Below are 23,126 nucleotides of genomic sequence, written 5' to 3' on the forward strand. Positions count from 1 at the left end.
CTTGAATGGGACTGGTCCTTTTCCTGTTCCAACCATCAGATTCAAACACCTTCCAGAAAACAGCTATATCTTTAATGTTACCAAGGCCGTTAGCCACAACCACTGTATTTTTTTTACTGGAACAGCTTTTAAAATGAAATTGGAGAAAAAAACACTTATTGCTCCTTCTACAGTCCAAAGCAGTCAAGCTGAAACTGCAACAAAACCCTCTCACCTGACAGCCACAGCCCAATGTGCGACAAGTCACATGGTAAGAGACTAAACCTTTCTTAAAGGGGCACTCACATGACACCTCCCCCAAGAAAAAAAATACACCATCATCTTCAAAGATGATTTCATTTTGCACCTTTTCACTTACCCATTCCTAACACTTGACAATAAATATACATACATTTTAAAACATCAAAACAGGCAACCATTTACAATAATATAGTCCATTTTTAGCTCTTTGTCTTCCACCATCGAACCTGCTTGTCTTCTTCACATTTGTGACAAAGCATCGGCTATCATGTTTTCTTGTCCTCCCACATGTGTAACAGTCTGGTATTTTTCTTCTTGAATTTCTCTAGAAACGTCAATGTATTATGATCAGTACATATAATTGTTTCAGACGAATTGCTGGCAACAGAAATGTTAAAATGTTGCAAAGCCAGCACCAAACTCAAAGCCTCCTTTTCAATTGTCGAATACTTCCTCTGGTGATCATTTCATTTTTTTTTTAAATTACCCAAAAGGTAGTTTTATTCCTTTGTCATCTTCTTGCAAGAGGACAGCACCTAAACCCGCATCACTCACACCAAAAGCCACCTTGAATAGTTTTGTGTAATTTGGGAAGCCAACACAGGAGCATGGTTAACACTAAGCCTTCAGGCTATTAAATGCCTGTTGACACTCCGCAGTCAACTGAAATTTGTTACGCTTCTTCAGCAAGTCCGTCTGTGGAGCAACAACGCTGCCAAAATTCGGCACAAATTTACGGTAAAAACCATTCATGGCAAGAAATCTCATTATTTCCCTTTGTGGCGAGGGTATTGGGAACTCCCCAATAACTTTTGTTTTCACATCCAATGGGACCATTTGTCCATATCCAATTGTATGGCCAAGGAATGTGACTTGGGCTTTTCCAAACTCACTTTTGGCTAGGTTTACCACCAAACCCGCTTCCTGAAGCTGATTGAATAACTCCAGCAGATGCATCAAATGTTCTTTCCATGTCTGACTAAAAATCACCAGATTGTCTCTGTACACCACACAATTGAGTAATCCTGAAATGACTTTATTAGTTAACTGTTGAAATGTGGCTGGGGTATTTTCCATGCCAAATGGCATGGAAATGGTATATACCATTTGGAGTCACAAAAGCTGAAATCTCCTTTGCCCTTTCGGATAAAGGTACCTGCCAGTAATCTTTGAGTAAATCCAGTTTGGACATAAAAGCTGATTGTCCCACTTTCTCAATGCAGTCCTCCAACCATGGGATGGGATAAGAGTCTGCTTTTGTAACTGCATTAACCTTTCTATAGTCGACACACAATCGTTGGGTACCATCTGGTTTCTCTATCATCTCTATGGGCGAGCTCCACTCACTGCACCCACTTCAATTATGCCATTTTCAAGCACACATTCAATTTCTTTTTGAACCTGTGCCAATTTTACAGGGTTAAGTCTATATGGATGCTGCTTAATTGGAACAGCATTTCCCACATCTACGTCATGTATAACCATTTTAGTACTTCCCAACATATTCCCACAAATTTGCCCATGTGATATTGGTAGCTCTTTCAGGTCAGTTTGTTTTTTTCTCTGGAAGGTAACTCAATAATTCATCCCAATTTTTAAGAACATCCTCGTTTTCCAATTTAATTTTAGAATGTCAAATTCAGAGTTATCTGGATTTGGTTCTTCACTTTGAGTTAGAATCTCTAAAACCTCCTCCTTTGTTCTCCTTCCCTTTCAAAATACCTTCTATGCATATTCACATGACACACTCGGTGAGTTTTCCTTCTACTTGCCGTTCTTACAAAATAATTCACCTCACTCAATTTTCTTTCTGTCTGATAAGGTCCACAAAACCTTGCTTTTAAAGGTTCACCTACCACCGGTAACAATACTAAAACTTTATCTCCACTGGCAAAACTACGAACATTTGCTTTCTTGTCCGCTTCCTGTTTCATGTGCAACTTTTAGATGTTGTCTAGCCAATTCACCTGCTATATTTAACCGTTGCCTAAAATTTGGCATGTAATCCAATCCAGACTGCTCACTCACCAATGTGGACTGTGTATCGGTACGTGGGGGGTCTCCCAGGCTATCAAGGGTCCCTGAGTGGTCGGGCTCTTTGTAGGGTCTTATCCTGGTATCACTGATGCCACCTGTGCATGGCACTGCCAGCCTGGCACCTGGAAGTGCTGCCCAGGCACCCTGACAGTGCCAGAGTGCCACGATGACACTGCTAGGCTAGCAGGGACAATGCCAAGCTGTCAGACATCTTGCCCATGCTGGGATCAGGCCAGGGGTGCCCTGCCCTTATGAGGTGGGGTACGGGGGCATTGAGGAGCCCTCATTAGAAATTATGGGTGTTGGGGGGTCCAGAGGCTATGGTGGGTAGGTCCAGAGGTAGGTTCAGAGGTCAGGGTGCCATTTAAAAATGGTTTCGCTGGCAGGAAATGGGACTGTGTGGCTTTGGGAGGGCATTCCTCGCCGAGGCCCAGAAATGAAGCAGAGTCCCATTTAATAGTGGGGTAGTTCTCGGCGCTGCAATCATCAGGAAACACCCAGTTAAACGCGCACGACACACGACTCTGTTTCATTTCTGTTAAATCATGCCTGTTCTTCCTCCCTGGAATGTATCTTTGCTGAGTGTTATGAAATGCCTACCATTGTAACTCTACTGACAAATACCCTTAACCTAATTTCTCCTTTCGATATAGCCAGCTCTGTCTTCATGCCCTCCCAATTGTTCTCATTTAAGTTCAAAACACTAGTCTTAGACCCACTTTTCTTTTCTTCAAACTGAATGTGAAATTCATCTTGTTATAATCACTGCTACCTGGGAGTACGTTTACTATGAGGTTATTAACTAATCATTTTAATGAGTAGCATTTGATGACTGTTATTCAGTGGGGGGTTTTCCATAATTCCTTCATTTTTTTATTGGACATTTATGTGCCCATTTAGCTCACCCCTAAATGGTACATTGCTTTTTTGTTCAATTATGATTTCAGGCACTATAGAGAATCAAAACATTTCTACATGAAAACGTAAGATGACTGAAATACAACATACAATCTTGCACTGAATGTCAATACAGGAACCTTTACCAAAAAATCAGGCAGCATAAAATCTGCCCATTTAACACCAGCAAAGTGGCATAGTGCCAGCAAATTTCCCGTATTAGCAGGTTTTCCGTTGTGTTGTTCGCAGTTAGTTGGATGATCCAGAATGTTCTCAGGATGGCGATAAACGTCAGAATGTATGACAGCTATGGCAGAATTTTTTACTGTTTTGTAAACCACTGTTTACTACTCTGCATTCATCCCCACAAAATTCCATCACCTAATGTCGGCATACCCTGCTAAGGTGGAATTCACTGTTAAATTTAGTCGATAAATTTGGAAGCTTGGAAGATTGCAAGTGCTGAGAGGACAAAGAAAGAATCTGCATTTCCGTTACAATTTTCACAAAGTGCTATATACGCAATGTATTTGCTGGTGTGAGATAGGAAACACACCAGCCAATTTATGCAGCAGCAGATCCCACAGGCAGCAAAGGGATCGGATAAACGGTTTTGTTGATGGGGTTTAAGGGTTAAATATTACCCAGTGGGAGAGCTCCACTGATCTTTTGCATCTCTCTGAGAAGTTAGACAGGGTCTTGCCTGAACATTGCATCTGCACGGCATTCTGAGGCCCAATGAAGTCTGGATTAAGTTCTCTAGTCTCTGTACACATGAACCATTTTTCTTATAATGCAATGTAATCGCTCAGAGTAAGCTGATAATATGTGGCTTTGCATCACATAATTGTACAGAGTATTATTCTTGCTGCTAAGTGGGGTACTGTGTTCCTCGATTGCCATGAAGTTAAATGCTGGAAGAATGAAAGAGAAGTGTGTCTGAAATGCTCAGCTCCCAGGCATGAAGCAGAATAAATTTCTCTCTATCCCCTTGACGTATTTCCAAATGTTGATGTTCCAGTCAGTCAAGTCCATGACTGCAGTACCACTCGCTCAAAACATAAAAGCGACCCACAAATCGAGATCGACTAAGAGGCCAAAGTTCCAACTGCTAATAACGTATAACAGATAAGTCAGTGTGAGGCATGGAATGGGAGGCCAGGCTTTGTACTTGGACAAATTATTTCTGCCACACTTTAATGTTTTTATTTTGATAATCTTTATTGTCACAAATAAGCTAACTTTTTTTTTGGGAAAATATTTTATTGAAGCGTTAGTAATTTTCACAATTTAACATATTGACATTTCCAAAACAACCGTGCGGGTAGACGCACAAAATACCCCCTAAAATAAAAACAAACAATAAACCATGCCCCCCACTTCACCCGCCCTATCCCCAATTACCCGGATACTAAATTCCCTGTCCTTATTTAACATTACCAGGCCTCCTATTTCCTCCCCCACCCCCTCTTATTCCCTTTCCCTCCTTACTGCTGACGTTCAGTTTTTGTTAAAGAAATCGATGAACGGCTGCCAACTCCGGGCGAATCCCAGTATTGATCCTCTTAAAGCAAACTTGATTTTCTCCAGACTGCAAAACTCTACCATATCGCTGACCCACACCCCTGACTTCGGGGGCTCCGAGTCCCTCCATCTCAGCAAGAACCACCTCCGGAACACCAGGGAGGAGAAGGCCAGGATATCGGCCTCCCTCCCCCCCTTTGCCCCCGGATCCTCCGATACCCCATATATTGCCAATTCTGAACTCGGAGTGACCCTACCTTCCAGGACTTCTGACATAACATCTGCAAATCCCTGCCAGAATTCCCTCAGTTTCGGACATGCCCAAAACATACGAACATGGTTGGCCGGGCTACCTCCACACCGCCCGCATCTGTCCTCCACCTCCTCGAAGAACCTACTCATCCGAGCTACCGTCATGTGGGCCCTGTCGACTACCTTGAACTGAGTCATGCTAAGTCTAGCACAGGACGAGGATGCATTTAACCTTTTCAAGGCTTTATGCCACAGTTCAGTTTCCAGCTCCCCTCCTAGCTCCTCTTCCCACTTCCTCTTCACCTCTCTGATCACCCACTCTCTTCACCCTCTCCCTTCACTCTCTCTTCACCCACTCTAACAATTCCCTGTATATGTCCGAAACCTCCCCACCTCCAACCCTGTTTTTTGACAGCACTTTACCCTGTCGTCCCCTCAGGGGGAGGTGAGGAAACCTTGGGACTATCTCCGTACAAAGTCCCGCACTTGAAGCTACCGAAACCCGTTTCCACCCGGCAAATCAAACTCCTCCTCTAATGTCGCCAAGGTCAAGAAGCCCTCCTGGATGAATAGATCCCCAAACCTCTCAATCCCACCCGCTGTCATACCTTAAAGCCCCCATCTCGACCCCCCCCGGGACAAACCGGTGATTGTCACAGATCGGTGACCACACTGACGCCCCCCCCCAGTCTCATATGCTGCCTCCATTGCCCCTACACCCTCAGGGCTGCCACCACCACAGGACTTGTGGAGTACCGAGCCAGCGAGAAAGACAGGGGCGCCGTCAGCAAAGCCTCCAGACTCGTACATTTGCAGGATGCTGCCTCCATCCGCTCCCAGACCGAACCCTCCCCCACTACCCACCTCCTGACCATCGATATGTTGGCAGCCAAGTAATAGTTAATAAAGCTCGGGAGAGCCAAGCCCCCTTCCCCGCGGGCCCGTTCCAGGAGTGTCCTCTTTGCACTCGGGGTCTTACCCGCCCATATAAACCTCAATATCGCCACATTCATACTTCTGAAAAAAGCCTTTGGGACAAAAATCAGGAGATACTGAAGAAAGAAAAGCAGTCTCGGAAGGAAAGTCATCTTCACCGTCTGACCCCTCCCAGCCAGCGTCAGTGGGAGCATGTCCCATCTACGGAAATCCCTTCTCATTTGATCCACAGCTTTGCCCACATTTAACTTGTGAAACTGTCCCCAATCCTTTGCCACTTGAATCCTCAGATACCTAAAACTCCTCCCAACCACTTTAAAAGATAGCTCCTTCAGCCTCCTTTCCTGTCCCCGTGCCTGGATCACGAACATCTCGCTTTTTCCCATATTTAACTTATAGCCTGAAAATCACCCAAATTCTCCTAATACCTCCATGATTTTGGTCATTCCCCCCACTGGGTCCATGATATAAAGCAACAAATAGTCCGCATAGAGAGAGACCCTGTGCTCCACGCCCCCTCTCACTATACCCCTCCAGGTATTTGCTGCTCTCAGAGCCATTGCTCAGGGTTCTATGACCATGACAAACAGTAATGGGGAGAGCTGGCATCCCTGCCTTGTCCCCCGACAAAGACTAAAGTATTCTGACCGAACTCGGTTAGTTCTTACATTTGACACCGGGACCTGGTACATTAGCCGGACCCACTCCACAAATCCCTGGCCAAATCCAAACCTGCCTAAAATATCCCATAGATACTTCCACTCCACTCGGACGAAAGCCTTCTCCGCACCCATGGCAACTACCACCTCAGCCTCGCGCCCCCCCGCTGGCATCATAATTATATTAAGAAGCCGTCTAATGTTGGATGTCAGGTGCCTGCCCTTTAGAAATCTGTCTGATCATCCCCAGTTATCTCCGGGACACAATCCTCTATTCGAGTGGCCGGGACCTTTGCCAATAATTTGGCATTTACATTCAAGAGGGAAATTGGCCTGTACAATCCACAGCTCTCTGGATCCCTGTCACGCTTCAGGATGAGAGAAATTGATGCATGTGACAACGTTGGGAGGAGTACTCCCATCTTGTTAAAAGCCTTAACCAGGAGCGGCCCCAGTAACCCAGAGAACTTCTTATAAAATTCCACTGGGAATCAGGTCCCGGGGCTTTACCCAATTGCATCGCCCCCAGTCCCTCTATCACCTCCCCAAGCCCAATCGGGCCCCCTAGGGCCTCCATCAGTTCCTCATTTACCTTCAGGAACTAACTCTAGCCTCCCCAGGAATTGATTCATGCCCTCCTCCCCAACCAGGGGTTCCGACTTGTACAGCTGGCTATAAAATTCACGGAACACTTCATTCACCGCCCCCGGGTCCGTCACCATCTTCCCCCTCAAATCCTTTATTTTCCCTATTTCTCTCGCCGCCTCCTGTTTCCTCAGCTGATGCGTGAGCATCCTGCTAGCTTTCTCCCCATGTTCATATATTGCCCCTTTTACCCTCCTCAGCTGACCCTCCACCTTTCCTGTGGAAAGGAACCCAAACTCCATTTGAAGTCTCTGACGCTCCTTCAGGAACTCCTCATTTAGAGACTCCGAATATCTCCTGTCCACCTGTAAGATTTCTCCTACCAACCTGTCCAGCTCCAACCACTCAGTTTTATCCCTGTGGGCTCGAATCGGAATATATTCCCATCTAATGACCACTTTCAGTGCCTCCCAGACCACCCCAACTGCAGTCTCTCCCATGTCATTGATCTTTATGTACCCCCGAATGGCTTCTCTCACTCAGACACAGATCTCCTCATCCGCTAACAGCCCTGTATCTAGTCTCCACTGTGGGCGCTGGGACATTCCCGTGTCTGCCTGTAGGTCTATCCAGTGTGGAGCATGATCTGAGACCACAACTGCTGAGTACTCAGTGGCCTCAACCCCTGTTAGCAATGTTTTATCTAGCACGAAGAAATCTATCCTGGAGTACGCCTTATGTACGTGGGAGTAGAATGAATATTCCTGCTCCTTGGTCTCTCAAATCTCCATGGATCCACCCCTCCCGTGTGCTCCATGAACCCCCGCAGTTCCTTTGCCATTGCTGATAGCTCCCCCAACCTAGCATTCGACTGGTCTAACCTCGGGTCCAGGACCATATTAAAGTCACCCCCGATGATCAGCCGGTGCGAGTCAAGGTCTGGGATCTTCCCCAGCACTTTCCTGATAAATGCAACATTATCCCAGTTTGGGGCAGATATATTAGCTTCCTGCTAATCATAATAAATCTGCATCCCAGGTCTACCTCTATCCTCCCCACCTCGAATGTCACCCTTTTATTAATCAGGGTGTTTTCAACTCCAGTCCTGAATAAAACACTTGCCCGACCCATCCCTTCTTTAATCTAATTTGGTCTCCCAGCTTCAAGTATGTCTCCCGTAACATAGCCACGTCCGCTTTTAACTGTCTCAGGTGTGTGAACACACAAGTTCTCTTAACCGGGCCGTTCAGTCCATGAATATTCTATGTAACCAGTCTGGTCGAGGGGGCAGCCCCCCCCCCCCCCCCCTCCTCCCCTGTCGGTCAGCCACGACCTTTCCTCGGCCAGCTCCTCGCGCGTGTTCCGCACCTCACTTGATCCACCCCTCGGCGGCAACCGCCATCCGATCCACATCTCCAGTCTCCTAACTGTCCCTTACCCATCAGCAGTAGACCGCCTCCCACCCCTCCCACCCACTTCGTCTTTCCTCAGCTCTCCCCCCACTTTGCTCCCATGAACCAGCTATCCAGCTGGCTCAGCATCACCCACCCTCTGGCGGCAGAAAACCTGCCGACTGCCAGATTCTATCACACCTAGCAATAACACAAGCACTCAGCACAGTAACAACAATCCCAAAAAGCAAGCATACCGTCCCCTCAATGCGCAGGCAATGAGGCAAACCCCTCCCCTTTAACCAATTCTGATCAGTCCCATCAGCTTCAAACAGAATCAAACACAAAAGAAGAAGCTTCAAGCAGTTTAAGTGAAATTATGCATGCAAGAATCAACCATCTTTCTTGCAGAAACTAAAATATTAAAAGACCAAAATTTTAAACAAGATATAGCAAAACACAGAACCATTTTTCGCACCACCCTGCCATTCTGTCCCTCCCCCCAAACTCGGACCACCACAGTTTGAGTTTAAAAGCCGTTACACCAGATTGCCAGGTTCTACCCCTCCCCCTTTGACCGATTCTTGTCAGTCACATCACCTTCAAAGAGAATCAAACACAATAGAAGAAGCTTCAAGCAGCTTAATGAAAATGATGCATGCAAGAATCAACCGTCCTTGTTACAGAGAATAAATCAACATCAAATTCCACAAGATGAAAGAAAAGAAAAGAGAGAAAAACATTTTTTTTAAAAATACTCAAACTCTCTTCTTCCCGAACATCGCAACTTAACTCACAGAATTAAAAGACTGAAATTTTAAACAAGGCAAAGCAGAACACAGAGCCATTTTTCTCTCCTCCCCGCCACTTCATTCCTTCCCTCAAACTCAGCCCACCACAGTTAGAATTTAAGAGTCCTTAAGCCAGATTATTGTCTTTCATGAAAGTAACCACCTCTTCCGGAGAATTAAAGTACAGCTCCCGGTTCTCATAGGTCACCCAAAGACGCACCGGGTATAACAGTCCAAATTTAATGTCTTTCTCAAACAGGGCCGCCTTAACTTTGTTGAAACTTGCTCTCCACTTTGCGAGTTCTGGTCCCCAGTCTTGGTACACCTGGATGTCTGATTCTTCCCACATCTACCGTTTCGTCTGCCTGGCCACCTTCATGATACGCTGCTTGTCGAGGAATCGATGTAGCCTCACCACCATGGCCCTCGGGGGCTCACGACCCTGGGGCTTACATACGAGCACCCTATGTGCCCGGTCCACCTCCAGCGGCTTGTCAAACACATCGTCCTGACCATCACCTGCAACATCTCCCCCACCTACGCTCTCACAAATGATTGCTACTTCCCCTCTGGCAGCCCGACGATTCGGTTATTTTGCCTGGGAGACCGATTCTCCAAGTCTTCGACCTTATCCAGCAGTCATCTCTGGCTATCCTGTAGTATGCTAATTTCCAAAGCCGTTGCAGTGGACTCCTCCTCTCATTCAGTCGCCAGCTCCTGCAGCTTTAGAATCTCCTGTCCCTGGGTCGTCATTTTCTCCTCCACCCGGTCAACCACCTCCGTAATCGAGGCTATCATCTGGGTTACATCTTATGTACACTCCTTGCGATGCCGGGCGAACTTCTCATCCAGCTACTCGACCCATTGCTCCATCGACCAGTGAGCTGGCGTGGGCACGCTTTCTCTCGTTACCACTGAGCTCGATGAACTCTGATTCTTGCTTTCACTCATCTTTTGGTATCTCCTTTCTCGACTCTTATTTGGACACAATTCCATAAATTGAGGGTCACCTCCTTTTCCTCTCCCTTCGATCAACTTATGTTGAGAAATTTTCCAAAAAATCCGGCTTAAACACCATTCCAAAAAAATACTAAGGGCGAGAGCTGCTGAATGTATGACCGTTTATTCCTTGGCCGCCACCAGAAGTCACAAGTAGGCTAACATTAACACTACAATAAAGTTACTGTGAAAAGCTCCTAGTCGCTACATTCTGACGCCTGTTCGGGTACACAGAGGGAGAATTCAGAACGTCCAAATGACCTAACAGCACGTCTTTTGGGACTTGTGGGAGGAAACCGGAGCACCGGAAGGAAACCCACACAGTCACGGGGAGAGCGTGCAGACTCTGCACAGACAGTGACCCAAGCCAGGAATTGAACCTCGGTCCCTGGTGCTATGAAGCAACAGTGCTAACCACGGTGCTACCATCAGGCACAGGAGGAAGTTTAACCCCTTAATATATTTAAATGGACAACTGGCTTGCTGCTGCTGGATCTGGGAGATGTCAACAGTGGAAAGCTGCTCGTGGTGCAGTTTTGAAAGATTGAATTGGAGCTTGGACCTTCACCCAGTTCTCTTCAGAGATCAGGGAAGGATTTCAGAGTGTAAGTGTTCAGTGTGTAGGGAAAAGTGTATGTGGTGGCATTTAAGAGATAAATATTGGCCTTCAACCTTCAGTATCTCCCAATGGCTCGTGTATCAAGCTGCTGTCTAGAATGATACCTCTGTTTTTCACGAGGCGCTCCGTCTAGTGTTCGAGCTGTGAACGGAGGAAAATAATCACGACTACGTTGCTCGAAGGCTTTGATCTCAGTACAATCTGCAGGACCTTTTCATCATTGCTCCACTCAGACCACACAATAACTGATGAAGCTAACTACTCCCACTCAAAAATAGCTGCAGGCCTTTGAACCTATTTCTGCATAATTGTATGGTGTCTAAATTAGAGATTGTTACACAGACACATGTGGTAAACGTCTCTATTCAGTGCAATCAGGCATGTACAAATTAATCAAGCTGCATTTTTTCAGCTTACAGTTCCGCAAACCGTGTCTTACATAACTAATTAAGGAACACCTGAATGTTTTCAAAAGCAATCATTGCAGATTGTTTGTTCCCACGCCAACTGGCTTCAGGTTTGCACAGGTCTCTGACTGGGTCCACACTGAACCAAAAGGAATAGAAAAAGACAACAGTCTGTGGTTTTCACTGAGAGAAACGATCTGTAGCCCATGTAACAGCCCCCGACACGGTGTAACTTTGGCACATCTGTTTGTTCTTTATGTGGGTATCCAACCCTGAATGTTTGGGCTGAAGGCAACTGGCCATCCATCACATATAGTTCAGAACATCAGACTAAACAAAATACACACACCACTGGGAATCACACTGTGAGGTAAACTGAGTGTAAAAATAACACAAATAGTATCAGAAATGTAACAAGTGGCCTGAGAATGACTGTACTAAAGAACAGAAGAACGTGTGCATTGCCACTTAGTATTGCTGTGTCACTGGGAGCTGCTTGCGAATGAGGAGTCAGCTGTCAAGCCTGCCCCTCCACCACTCACTGTCGGCCTATCCATATGAAGAACGACGATGTTGGCACGTATTACAGGGTTGCCAGGGCAGACATGGTGTGACTAAGTGCTTTCAGGAGAGAAGGAAAATGTAATATCCCGCGCGGGACTTATGGGGTGGGAATGATTACCTTTCCCGGGGTTCTCGCCGAGTGCGAACTCCCCCCCCCCCCCCCCCCCCCCCCCCGCTGAGGGGCGGGTAGATTCCATTAAAAAGGTCAGCCAGTATCGCACCTTCCAGGGAGAGATCCGGTAGCGATCCACCGGGATGTGTATATACTGTAATTGTAAATAAATCCAAGTTCTTTATTTTATTCGATGTGGACTCCCCGGGCGCGATTCTCCGCAAATGCGGAGAGTCGTAAAGACTGCCCGTTCCCGGGACCCGATTCACCCCCCCCCCCCGGTCGGGGCTAGCATCGCGGCCCCGGGAAGAATGGCAGCGCGGGCTTAGCGAACGTTCGCTAAACCCGGCCGCCAAGACTCACGGCGGCTGACGCGCACGATGACGTCAGCTGCACATGCGCAGGTTGGACGGCTCCTACCCGCGCATGCGCGGATGACGTCATCACGCATTTGTGTCAGACCCGCGCATGCGCGGTCCGTAATGTCCCTCAGCCGCCCCGCGGACTGATCCTGCGGGGCGGCGGAGGGAGAAAGAGTGCGCGGGGTAAGTACCCGCTGCCCGCGATCGGTGCCCACCGATCGCGGGCCTATGCCACCCTCGGTGGCATGGTTGTGCAGAATGGCACTTTGGCGCCGTTTTCACGAACTTGTATAGCAGGTGTATTCAAATTCGTGAAAACGGCCGTAAAGGCCTTGGAAATCGGCCCATCGGCCAAGGGAGAATCGCTGCTCCCCGCAAAAAAATGGCGAGCAGTGATTCGTGTCGGGGGGCGGGCGTGGGGGGGGAGAATAGCGGGAGGGCGTCAGACCAGCGTCGCCGTAAAAATTTGCGCCGCCCGCTATTCTCCACCCCGCCGTGAGTGCGGAGAATCGCGCCCCCCCATGTCCTGATTAAAGAAAGATATGAAAACAATTATTGGCTTTACGGTGCAAGCTGCAGAAACTGCCCCAAAATACCTTTCAGGAACATTCGGGGAATGCTCTGCTCTCCTGTATTTCCATCGTCTCGCTAACAGTCACCTCACCCACCAAACGCCTGGATGTTCCAGGAACCCAGCCAAACAAAAAGGCTGCCAGTATGGGACTACTCCCTTCAAGGCAAATGTTTTCATGGAGGAGTTAACCCATTTCAAATGAATGAGTAATCATTTGCCATGCAAACGTGTTCAGGCTTTTTCTGCTTCTATTGCTAGCACTAATTTCTAACCTTCAGCGTCCAGGCTCCTACTCTGCAGTGGCTGAGTCCAGGGAAAATTGGGAAGAGCTAAGAGGATGACTAATTCTTCACTTTTTTTTCCACCTTAAGATTTTCAACCAAAGTAGATTTCAGAGCAGCTCCAGTCTCATTTCCACCTCACATTGAGTTTTATATTTGTAGTGATTCCAATTCCACTCAAGAAAACGCTTGCACCCAATCTATTAGCCTGAAATGTGAACAACTGTGTCAAAGTGAGAAAGGTGACTTAAAACGGATCAATCATTTTGACACAGAATGCAGAGCTGAGCAATGCCAGCAGCAATAAATAGAGCCAATCAAGGACCATGGGCTGAATTTAATGACCATCAATCAGGAGTCCTGATGATAGTAAATTCCTATCAGGCACTTATCTCCCTGCCCTTGGGTTCCCCGGGGACTTCAAGACCAGGGTCCCGCCTCCTAGAACTGCCAGTCACTCAGGTGGACAGCAGCTCTTCATACCCAGCAGCACCATCAGGAGCAGTGGTCACTGGCTCAGACTGCAGTGGGCCCCAGGATGAGGAACAGCCATGGAGGCCCTGGTAGAGAGGTAGGCTCACTGGAGGCAGTGAGAAAAGACCCCTGTGAGGGAGGTGAAAGCAGATGGGAGGGGAGGGGGGGGGGGCAGTGTGGATCTTCCTATAAGGACCGCTCTTGACACCACCAGGGCGCTCCATGTGGCACAGGGTACCTGAGCACGGGATCTCTTCCCAGCCTGCAGCAAGGTCACCAGGTTGAAACCAATGGCTAATTAACTGGCTAATTAAGGGCCTTAATAGCCTCAAAAAAGGATGGTATACCCTGGCCTTTGCTGTCTGACTTGATTAGGATGATTTGGAAAGAAGATGGGCTCTTTACCTTGCACATCCTTGCCTGTTTAAACAGTCCCCCTGTCAGCCAACTCCCAAGAGGGGCATTAAATTCCACCCACAGCGAGCAGAGCTGCATGGTGTTGGCATAGTTAGTGAAAAAAAACAAGTAGTGATCATAGAATCCCAACAGTCCGAAGGAAGCCATTCTGCCTAAATCCTTTACCCACAAAGGAATGATATCAAAGGTCAGATGACTATGACAAGCCACAACACATGGCTAAAGAGCTGAATGGCAGAGGTGAGGTGAGAGCGACTGCCCTTGACATCAAGCCAGCATTTGACCGAGTATGGCATCAAGGAGCCCTAGCTAAACTGGACAATGGGAATCAGGGGGGGAAACTCTCCACTGGTTGGAGTCATACTTTACACATCCCATAAATGAATTTAAAAAAAAAAATGCACCAAGGTATTTCTCCAAACACTATAATAAACTAGAGAAAGTGCTGGAAAACCCAACAGGCCTGGCGGCGAGAGAAATGGAGTTACGTTTTGAGTCCAATATCTTTGGACTACTCTGGGTACCGTGAATGTAAGTGAATATAAAATGGGAACAGATGAAGGTGTGGCTGGAGAGCTGATACAGGAGGGAGGGCTTTAGATATCTGGGACATTGGGACTGCTTCTGGGGGTGTTGGGACCCATACGTGTTGGATGGGTTGCACCTCAACTGAGCTGGGATCAGCTGGCAAATTTATATTCAGTAAGTTGAGTAAATGGAGAATAAAAAGGTACTATCAGTCATGGTGACCATGTAACTGTTAGATTTCTAAAGGAACAGCATGTCACACTGTCGAGGGCTACAGCGGTTTCTCTTTCCCCCTTGACGGTGAAACTCGGCCAGGCCATTGGAGAAGACACAAAGGAAGCACATATACATTTTAGTTTCTGGGGGGAGAAATGAAAATGAAAATTCTTACAATGGGAGCAACACTTTCCGATCAGGTGAATCTGCTGCAGCTGAACATGATGGAAACCTTCTAGTCTTAAATAACAATTTCACCCCAGTCCACTACGTAAAAGATCGCTGCTAAGGAATCTCAGATGGAGTAAATAAAAGAATCCCGTAAGAAGGCATCAACAGTTGAAAAACCTTTGAAAAGTTAGGCATCATATTCTAACTTTATTCTTTCCTTGATGTGTTAACCCTCATGGGGACCACGGGGGTGGGGGGGTGGGGGGGGCGCGGAGGGGGGGGGGGGGAGGGGGGGGGGGGTGTTCACTGCTTCATCCCCCCGTGGGCTTTGTGGAATACGAGTTCCTGCGGTGAGCGGACAGAGGCCTGCCCAACTGGGGCTCTTTAGCAGGACCTGTAAATATCGCTCCCAGACCCAGACTGGCAATTCCTGATAGTCCCTGGCTGGGATGTTTATTTTGTTTGCCACGGTAGTGGTTTTATTTTCAGTTTAAAATAAACCAGTTTGGTCTCTCACTGTGACCCTCCTGGGATCATTACATAGACGATGAGGATCAAACAGGTGATTCTGAGCAGCCTTTCGAAATTCCCCGGCGACAACTCCAGTAAAAAACAAAGCAAAAACAAAACTCGGAAATTCCCTTGTTTGAAAAACGTATGATGCAAATGTGGAGAACTGGCTGCAATTCGCCTTACACATGCGTTACCTCTTCCATGCCAATGGCATAAAAGGAAATGACAGACATAAAGTAATCCTGTTGATAGCATGTGGAGAACATAAGATCATATGAACTAGGACATTTTTGAGGACATTACCAGTGCAGTAGATAACGGGGAGCCGATGGATGTGGTATATCTGGATTTCCAGAAAGCCTTTGACAAGGTGCCACACAAAAGGTTGCTGCATAAGATAAAGATGCATGGCATTAAGGGTAAAGTAGTAGCATGGATAGAGGATTGGTTAATTAATGAAAGCAAAGAGTTGGGATAAATGGGTGTTTCTCTGGTTGGCAATCAGTAGCCAGTGGTGTCCCTCAGGGATCCGTGTGGGGCACACAATTGTTCACAATTTACATTGATGATTTGGAGTTGGGGACCAAGGGCAATGTGTCCAAGTTTGCAGATGACACTAAGATGAGTGGTAAAGCGAAAAGTGCAGAGGATACTGGAAGTCTGCAGAGGGATTTGGATAGGTTAAGTGAATGGGCTCGGGTCTGGCAGATGGAATACAATGTTGACAAATGTGAGGTTATCCATTTTGGTAGGAATAACAGCAAACGGGATTATTATTTAAACGATAAAATATTAAAGCATGCCGCTGTTCAGAGAGACTTGGGTGTGCTAGTGCATGAGTCACAGAAGGTTGGTTTACAGGTGCAACAGGTGATTAAGAAGGCAAATGGAATTTTGTCCTTCATTGCTAGAGGGATGGAGTTTAAGACTAGGGAGGTTATGTTGCAATTGTATAAGGTGTTAGTGCGGCCACACCTGGAGTATTGTGTTCAGTTTTGGTCTCCTTACTTGAGAAAGGACGTACTGGCACTGGAGGGTGTGCAGAGGAGATTCACTAGGTTAATCCCAGAGCTGAAGGGGTTGGATTATGAGGAGAGGTTGAGTAGACTGGGACTGTACTCGTTGGAATTTAAAAGGATGAGGGGGGATCTTATAGAAACATTTAAAATTATGAAGGGAATAGATAGGATAGATGCGGGCAGGTTGTTTCCACTGGCGGGTGAAAGCAGAACTAGGGGACATAGCCTCAAAATAAGGGGAAGTAGATTTAGGACTGAGTTTAGGAGGAACTTCTTCACCCAAAGGGTTGTGAATCTATAGAATTCCTTGCCCAGTGAAGCAGTTGAGGCTCCTTCATTACATGTTTTTAAGGTAAAGATAGATAGTTTTTTGAAGAATAAAGGGATTAAGGGTTATGGTGTTCGGGCCGGAAAGTGGAGCTGAGTCCACAAAAGTTCAGCCATGATCTAATTGAATGGCGGAGCAGGCTCGAGGAGCCAGATGGCCTACTCCTGCTCCTAGTTCTTATGTTCTTATGTTCTAGGAGCAGGAGTAGGCCATCTGGCCCCTCGAGCCTGCTCCGCCATTCAATGAGATCATGGCTGATCTTTTGTGGACTCAGCTCCACTTTCCGGCCAGAACACCATAACCCTTAATCCCTTTATTCTTCAAAAAACTATCTTTATCTTGAAAACATTTAATGAAGGAGACTCAATTGCTTCATTGGGCAGGGACTTCCATAGATTGACAACCCTTTGGGTGAAGAAGTTCCTCCTAAGCTCAGTCCTAAATCTACTTCCCCTTACTTTGAGGCTATGCCCCCTAGTTCTGCTTTCACCCGCCAATGAAGGACAAAACTCCATTTGCCTTCTTAATCATCTGTTGCACCTGTAAACCAACTTTTTGCGACTTGTGCACTAAGACACCCAGGTCCCTCTGCACAGCAGCATGTTTTAATATTTTTTGTAAGAAGTCTTGCAACACCAGGTTAAAGTCCAACAGGTTTGTTTCAAACACTAGCTTTCGGAGCACTGCTCCTTCCTCAGGTGAATTCACTTACGGTCCAGGAACCTCCCAGCCTCTCGCTGGCAGGAGGTCCTCCCCGATGCACTGCACTCCATTCGGTCGCTCCAATGCACTGTGACTAACGACACACCCATGAATGCCTCTTTGCCTTCCCCAGGAAGTCCACATCCGGTGTGTCGCTCCCGACTTGGCTCGTAGCTCCAGGACCCATACTCCTCTGTAAGCACGTATGATTCCACAAGGCAGATACATTAGTTGAAAGGGTGCAGTTACTCCACGCTACCCCAATGGCCACCAGGACACTCTCTCCCTCAGGGACCTGGCACCAGCAGGTTCCACACACACACACCTCCAACCCGGCACCACCCTCCCCACCACCCGTGCATCTAGCAGCAACCCCACCAGGACCATCCGTCCTCCCCCTGCCCACGCCCGAGGATGAAGAGGATTACGGCACGCTCCCGGAGTCACCAAGGATCAGACCACCACCGGAATCGCCACCACTGCGTCGTTCCCAACGTCACATCAAGGCCCCGGACTGGCTAAACCTGTAATTGCTTCGGGTCTGTTAAAGCACCTTGTACTGGACTTCAGAAATTTTTCTTTTGCCTCTGTATATTAAACTTGCTCTGTATATAGTTCTCCACCACCACTGCCGGACTCAATTTTAACAGGAGGTGAATGTGGTAATCACCACTGTTGTGTATATTAGGAGATGTGTGGAAAGATCCTGTACTACAGGTATGGGGGTAGATCCCTGCCTACTGGTTCCGCCCAGTAGGTGGAGTATAAATATGTGTGCTCCCTGTACAGCAGCCATTTCGCCAGCTGCTGGAGGAGGCCACACATCTTAGAGTAATAAAGCCTCAGTTGCATTCAACTCTCGTCTCTGTGCAATTGATCGTGCATCATTCTCCATACCACTATCTGGTCAAAATCAGCCATTTAAAGGTTCGAAAGGGTTTCATTTATATCTTAATTTTGAAAAGATAGAAACATTTTCTATCCAGAGAAAAGTTGATTAAAGTTCCAGGGCTGGATTCACTGTTTTTGAGACTAAATGCGGAGGATATGTGGCGTTTCGCGTCAAAAGAAAATCGGCGGTGACCCCTCAGTAATCCTGCGACCGGTGAGGGGCTAGCAGCCTTGCCGAGTAAAACTCCCGGCTCCCATGGTATAAACGGCCGGATAATGGCTGGCCGGGCCCGTGGTCACGCATCCGCACGGCGACAGCCTACAGCGGTCGTGTGTAAAACATGGCGCTGGCCATGCGCGGACCTGACCTGCCAGATAGTGGCCCCCCCCTAGCCACCCCTTGGCCACCCCCCACCAGACCCCCCCAGCCCTCACGGAAGTCTCCCCAGCCAGCAGTATGGCTTCCGCCCGACTGTGGGGGCGCTGGACACAGTCTGCAGCCGCCACACCGGGTTCCCGACTACACATCAACCGCGTGGTCGGGAACCCCGCCCATCGGAGGTGGAGCATCGGGGGAGGGCCTTCAGGTGATGCGCTAATGCCGTTCCAACGATGAATCCCGCCCCCTGTGCATAAAATGTGGGCTGGGGTCATTGTTGGTCGTACATTTACCATCTTTTGTTTCAACAGCTAAAATACTAAAACAGTTATAGTTAAAAGCAGAAGACATTTCATTTGTTTCATTCCAATGGTACTTAGTGAAAGTCTGAGCAGTTCGGACACAAACATCTGCTGTTTGGGACTCTGGCCAAACCCTTCATGCCTGCCACTGCGGCAAAACAAAAGCATCCCTAATCTGGGCATTTACTTTTTAGCCTTTCGCGGAACACCTTGCGGAGTCACTCAACGGAACAGGGCTTTCTTTCAATTGAGGTTTTCATGCTTATTTCACCACTCAACAGCTATGTGAGCTTGGATGGGAACAGTTTACAGAATGTTTATCCACAGTCCATCTTGGTTGCTATAGGGCGCGGTGGATGTACTTGTTGAAATGCAGCCACCAGGTCTTATGAGGTACAACAGTCCTGTCAAAGCTCTACTGAAATTTTTTAGGCAAAAGATTTTAGGCAAAGAAATGCTAGCATGCTCTTCTCCCGTTCCCTCAAGCCCCTTCTGAATCTTGCATTTTCTTTTTTTTAAAACTTAGAATATCTAATTATTTTTTTCCAATTAAGGGGCAATTTAGCGTGGCCAATCCACCTACCTGCACATCTTTGGGTTGTGGGGGTGAAACCGACGCAAACATGAGGAGAACGTGCAAACTCCACATGGACAGTGACCCAGGGACGGGATTCGAACCCAGGTCCTCAGCGCCGTAGTCCCAGTGCTGACCACTGCGCCACATGCCGCCCATTGCATTTTCAACAGAATCACCTCTCGCTCTTCTAAACTCCACAGAATGTAGGCCCAATTTACTCAGCCTTTCATCATAAGACAACCAATCGTCGGAATCAACCGAGTGAACTTTCGTTGTACCATCTTCAAGGCAAGTATTATTCTCTCTTCACATGCCATGCCTTGAAAGGGCATTGGCGATCATAGACTTCTGTGCTGGTCCATGGTGATGATTGGCAAGGTGCTGCAGCGGTTTCAAGGCAAGAATATCCTTCCTTAGGTATGCAGACCAAAATTGTGCACTGTTGTGGTCTCATCCAAATCCTATATATTTGAGTAGGATTTCCTTGCTCTTGTATTCCAGCCTTGCCATGAACCGCAATATGTCATTTGTCTTCCCAGTTTCTTGCAGCACAGTAGCACGGTGGTTAGCACTGTTGCTTCACAGTGCCAGGGTCCCGGGTTCTATCCCCGGCTTGGGTCACTGTCTGTGCGACAGCTGCACATTTGCCCCATGTCTGCGTGGGTTTCCTCCGGGTGCTCCACTTTCCTCCCACAAGTCCTGAAAGACGTGCTGTTCGGTGAATTGGACATTCTGAATTCTCCCTCAGTGTACCCGAACAGGCGCCGGAATGTGACAACTCGGGACTTTTCACAGTAACTTCATTGCAGTGTTAATGTAAGCCTACTTGTGACACACAGACTAATACACTCCCCACCTTCCTGGGTTCTGGTGCTGAACATGGCCTGTTCATAAATAACACTGGTAGACAATTCAAGGTGGATTCTCAAGACCTCTGGAATTTCACAAGTCTGGCTATGGTGCTCTTCACTGAGGTGTGAGGTACAACATAGCTTGTAACACGCTTTCCCCCATCACTGACAACAGAGTTGATACTCTTATTTGCTCAAGTTTCTTGTTTACACCTATGACAATTTCATGGTTCATCCATTGAGACTGGTAGAATTTCCAATTCATTCTCAAATCTTTATTCATCTCCATATCAGCAGGTACTGGAATATTCAAAGCCATACTGACATTCCTCACAGTCAATGCTCTGTACAAAGTTGCGCATTCATTACGCTGCTGCTTCTTACAGTGGCTGGCTCACTTTCAGCTCCCAAAATCCACTCAATTTCAGATACACATTCCTGACACCATGTTCCAAGTTGCGGATAAAACAATTTCTGCTCTCAAGCCTTGAAGGGTGATATCAGAAGTCACATGACTGTGGAAAGCCTATGGCAAGCCACATGATACAAAGGCACGTCTTCAAATATAGATCATAGACAGGCTTTGAGGAGTCAGGAAGTGAGTGACATGCGACAGAATTTCCAGCATTTGACCTGCTCTTGTAGTCACAACTATTTATGCAGCTCGGCCAGTTAGATTTCTGGTCAATGGTTAAAACCCAGGATGTTGGAGGTAGGGTTTCCGCGATAACTATGTTATTAGCTACATTCTATTTTGTTGGAGATAATCATTGCCTGGCCTTTGTTTGGTGCAATGTTACTTGCCGCTCAATCCTTACCTTGCTGCATGCGGACATTGTCTGCTTCAGTGTATGAGGAGTTATGAATGAATCGAACCCTGTGAAACATTCAACAACGTTCCCCACTTCTGTCTTTATTTTTGAGGGGAGATAATTGATAAAACAGCTGAAGATGGTTGGGTCCATCCAGTTCATTAAACTTGATGAACTCCTGCAGCAATGTTCTGGACAGAGATGATTGGCTTCCAACAACCACAACCATCTTCCTTGTGCCTGATATGACTCCAACTAGTAGAGAGTTTTCATTGGTTTTTAAATAAATGCAGGATACAATAGGATAATAGATCTTGAAATCATAATGACCCCATGGTCACTCTTTTTAATTCCTTTGTGGGTTGTAGGTGTCACTGACAAGGCCAGCATTTGTTGCTCATCCCTAATTGTTCTTGAACTAAGTGGCTTTCTATAGACCATTTCAGAGAGCAGTTAAGAATCAACCATGTTGCTGTGGGTTTGGAGTCACGTGTTGGCCAGACCAGGTAAGGAGAGCAGGTTTCATTCCTAAACGGATATTAGTGAAGCAGGCAGATTTTTACAACAATTTATAATTGTCATGGTCACCATTACTGAGACTAGCTTTATATTCCAGATAAATTGGGTGGGATTTTCCAGCCATTCCTGACGGTGGGACCTTGTGGTCCTGCCGACAGTTATTCCCCGATGCGGGTTCACCGCTGGCAGAGGGTACGAACAATGGGAAACTCCTGTTGACAGCTGAGGGACTAGAACATCCCACTTCCGGCCAATGGCAGACAGTCTCTGCCATCACAGCACAGGGGGGAATCCAGCCCACTCATTGAATGAATTTAAAATGAATTTAAGTTTGAACCCTTGTGCCCAGGCAATTGGCCTCGGTCTCTTGGTTCATAGAATTATAATCATAGAATTTACAGGGCAGAAGGAGGCCATTCAGCCCATCAAGTCTGCACCAGCCCTTGGAAAGAGCACCATACCCAAGCCCACACCTCCACCCTTTCCCCGTAACCCAGTAACCCCACCTAACCTTTTTGGACATGAAGGGCAATTTAGCATGGGCAATCCACCTAACCTGCACATCTAAGGACTGTGGGAAGAAACCAGAGCGCCCAGAGGAAACCCACTCAGACACGGGGAGAAAGTGCAGACTCCGCACAGACAGTGACTCAAGCCGGGAATCGAACCTGGGACCCTGGAGCTGTGAAGCAACTGGGCTAACCACTGAGCTACCGTGCTGCCCCCAGTTGCTCGTGCAGTGAAATTATTACTCCATCACTGTCTCCCCCTTCCCTTAGCTTAGGTTCACATGGACAATGCAACTGGATTTGACTACTTTAGACTCGTGTTGGTTATGATAACTAAACCATTGCAACAAAGGGTTACACTCTGGTTGCACAAAACTGCTCATTGTACAGTGGGAATTGTGACAACAGCATGGGTTGGTCTTAGTAAGAAAGCCAACACTTTTGTAAAACTGATTAAAATGTCATTTGAATTTATAATTTTTTATAAACCATTGGTCAGTAAATTCAAAAGTCTATTCAGCCACTCCCATGGTGCACCTGCCTGGCTTCATTTGTAGCCACAGTAACTTTATTTTACTCAATTTTTGCGATGATGTACCATCTCCCAAACACTTCCTTGGGTTAGAGAAGACAACAAAAAAACCTAAGGGATGGAATGCTCTGGTGCCGTTCCTTTGTGATCCTTCCA

Source organism: Scyliorhinus canicula, chromosome 3, assembly GCF_902713615.1.
Source record: "Scyliorhinus canicula chromosome 3, sScyCan1.1, whole genome shotgun sequence".
NCBI classification, from domain to species: Eukaryota; Metazoa; Chordata; class Chondrichthyes; order Carcharhiniformes; family Scyliorhinidae; genus Scyliorhinus; species Scyliorhinus canicula.